Consider the following 2,500-nt stretch of genomic DNA (forward strand, 5'->3'; position numbering starts at 1 on the left):
AGGCGAGAAGACGGTGGTGCAGATGCCTACGGCCATACTAGTCTGAAAACGCCCGATCTCGTCTGATCTCGGAAGCTAAGCAGACTCAGGCCTGGTTAGTACTTGGATGGGAGACCGCCTGGGAATACCAGGTGCAGTAGGCTTTTGCGGCCAGCAGAGACTGCTCACGCCAAGCACTCTCCACACCAGAGGCAGGCCAACCTTTTGCTGCTCTCTGCGTCCTCGCCATTCCTCCCAACACTTGCCTGCGGGCTCAACTCAGGCAGGCGGCTTGGTCGGGCCATTCAGCTGCTGCAGCTTTGCCGGGCCTTTGCAACGCAGCACGGTTGTGTGCCTTGGCGTGCTGCACTTTGATGGGCACGCCAGCTGGCCCGTGTGGCCGCAAGCCAGTGTGTCGGCAGGACGTTCTCTCTCCTAGCCTGAAGGCGCCGCATGAATGCAAGTTGTGGCATTGGGGCTGGTGTGGAAAGCGAAGGAAGAGAGAGCTGGCTTGCATTGCCTGCCTGACCCTTGTGCTGGCTGTGCTGAGAGAAGTGCGCAGCGTTGCAATGTGGAAAGGCAGCAGCGTGCAGGCGGCAGGCTGGTGTGAGGTGGGCGGGGCTTGCAGTTTTCATTGGGGAGGTGGAGAAGAAAAAAGAGAGCCAAGTGGGGACGGCATGAAGGGGAGCGAGTATCAGGCATATAGGCTAGAATTAGCAGGAGAAGGAGAGAAAGAGTAGGAGAAGTAGAAGTAGAAGTAGAAAAAGAGAGAGAAAAAATTGAAAACAACCGGAAAGAAGAAGTGGCGAGGGTGCTAGGGTGGCCAGCTTGAATAGGCGAGAAGACGGTGCTGCAGATGCCTACGGCCATACTAGTCTGAAAACGCCCGATCTCGTCTGATCTCGGAAGCTAAGCAGACTCAGGCCTGGTTAGTACTTGGATGGGAGACCGCCTGGGAATACCAGGTGCAGTAGGCTTTTGCGGCCAGCAGTGACTGCTCACGCCAAGCACTCTCCACACCAGAGGCAGGCCAACCTTTTGCTGCTCTCTGCGTCCTCGCCATTCCTCCCAACACTTGCCTGCGGGCTCAACTCAGGCAGGCGGCTTGGTCGGGCCATTCAGCTGCTGCAGCTTTGCCGGGCCTTTGCAACGCAGCACGGTTGTGTGCCTTGGCGTGCTGCACTTTGATGGGCACGCCAGCTGGCCCGTGTGGCCGCAAGCCAGTGTGTCGGCAGGACGTTCTCTCTCCTAGCCTGAAGGTGCCGCATGAATGCAAGTTGTGGCATTGGGGCTGGTGTGGAAAGCGAAGGAAGAGAGAGCTGGCTTGCATTGCCTGCCTGACCCTGAGAGAAGTGCGTAGCGTTGCAATGTGGAAAAGGCAGCAGCGTGCAGGCGGCAGGCTGGTGTGAGGTGGGCGGGGCTTGCAGTTTTCCTTGGGGAGGTGGAGAAGAAAAAAGAGAGCTAGGTGGGGACGGCATGAAGGGGAGCGAGTATCAGGCATATAGGCTAGAATTAGCAGGAGAAGGAGAGAAAGAGTAGGAGAAGTAGAAGTAGAAGTAGAAAAAGAGAGAGAAAAAATTGAAAACAACCGGAAAGAAGAAGTGGCGAGGGTGCTAGGGTGGCCAGCTTGAATAGGCGAGAAGACGGTGTTGCAGATGCCTACGGCCATACTAGTCTGAAAACGCCCGATCTCTTCTGATCTCGGAAGCTAAGCAGACTCAGGCCTGGTTAGTACTTGGATGGGAGACCGCCTGGGAATACCAGGTGCAGTAGGCTTTTGCGGCCAGCAGTGACTGCTCACGCCAAGCACTCTCCACACCAGAGGCAGGCCAACCTTTTGCTGCTCTCTGCGTCCTCGCCATTCCTCCCAACACTTGCCTGCGGGCTCAACTCAGGCAGGCGGCTTGGTCGGGCCATTCAGCTGCTGCAGCTTTGCCGGGCCTTTGCAACGCAGCACGGTTGTGTGCCTTGGCGTGCTGCACTTTGATGGGCACGCCAGCTGGCCCGTGTGGCCGCAAGCCAGTGTGTCGGCAGGACGTTCTCTCTCCTAGCCTGAAGGCGCCGCATGAATGCAAGTTGTGGCATTGGGGCTGGTGTGGAAAGCGAAGGAAGAGAGAGCTGGCTTGCATTGCCTGCCTGACCCTGAGAGAAGTGCGCAGCGTTGCAATGTGGAAAAGGCAGCAGCGTGCAGGCGGCAGGCTGGTGTGAGGTGGGCGGGGCTTGCAGTTTTCATTGGGGAGGTGGAGAAGAAAAAAGAGAGCCAAGTGGGGACGGCATGAAGGGGAGCGAGTATCAGGCATATAGGCTAGAATTAGCAGGAGAAGGAGAGAAAGAGTAGGAGAAGTAGAAGTAGAAGTAGAAAAAGAGAGAGAAAAAATTGAAAACAACCGGAAAGAAGAAGTGGCGAGGTTGCTAGGGTGGCCAGCTTGAATAGGCGAGAAGACGGTGGTGCAGATGCCTACGGCCATACTAGTCTGAAAACGCCCGATCTCGTCTGATCTCGGATGCTAAGCAGACTCAG

At 56.6% G+C, this 2,500-nt stretch overlaps 4 non-coding genes across 4 annotated transcripts in view; all 4 read left to right on the forward strand.

Annotated features, from left to right (window-relative positions):
• The first annotated feature begins 24 nt into the window (after positions 1-24).
• On the forward strand, positions 25-143 carry LOC140412997 (5S ribosomal RNA). Its single transcript, XR_011942181.1, has one exon. It is a non-coding gene; the product is annotated as a 5S ribosomal RNA (ribosomal RNA).
• Positions 144-837: 694 nt separating this feature from the next.
• Positions 838-956, forward strand: LOC140412998 (5S ribosomal RNA). The gene has a single exon (XR_011942182.1). It is a non-coding gene; the product is annotated as a 5S ribosomal RNA (ribosomal RNA).
• A 680-nt stretch (positions 957-1,636) lies between these two features.
• On the forward strand, positions 1,637-1,755 carry LOC140413337 (5S ribosomal RNA). Its single transcript, XR_011942509.1, has one exon. It is a non-coding gene; the product is annotated as a 5S ribosomal RNA (ribosomal RNA).
• A 680-nt stretch (positions 1,756-2,435) lies between these two features.
• LOC140415397 (5S ribosomal RNA) overlaps positions 2,436-2,500 on the forward strand; it is a 118-nt gene continuing 53 nt past the window's right edge. The window contains exon 1 of the ribosomal RNA XR_011944505.1: positions 2,436-2,500. This exon is cut by the window's right edge and continues 53 nt beyond it. This is a non-coding gene — a ribosomal RNA (5S ribosomal RNA).

The sequence above is a fragment of the Scyliorhinus torazame genome, chromosome 4 (genome assembly GCF_047496885.1).
Source record: "Scyliorhinus torazame isolate Kashiwa2021f chromosome 4, sScyTor2.1, whole genome shotgun sequence".
Lineage (NCBI taxonomy): Eukaryota > Metazoa > Chordata > Chondrichthyes > Carcharhiniformes > Scyliorhinidae > Scyliorhinus > Scyliorhinus torazame.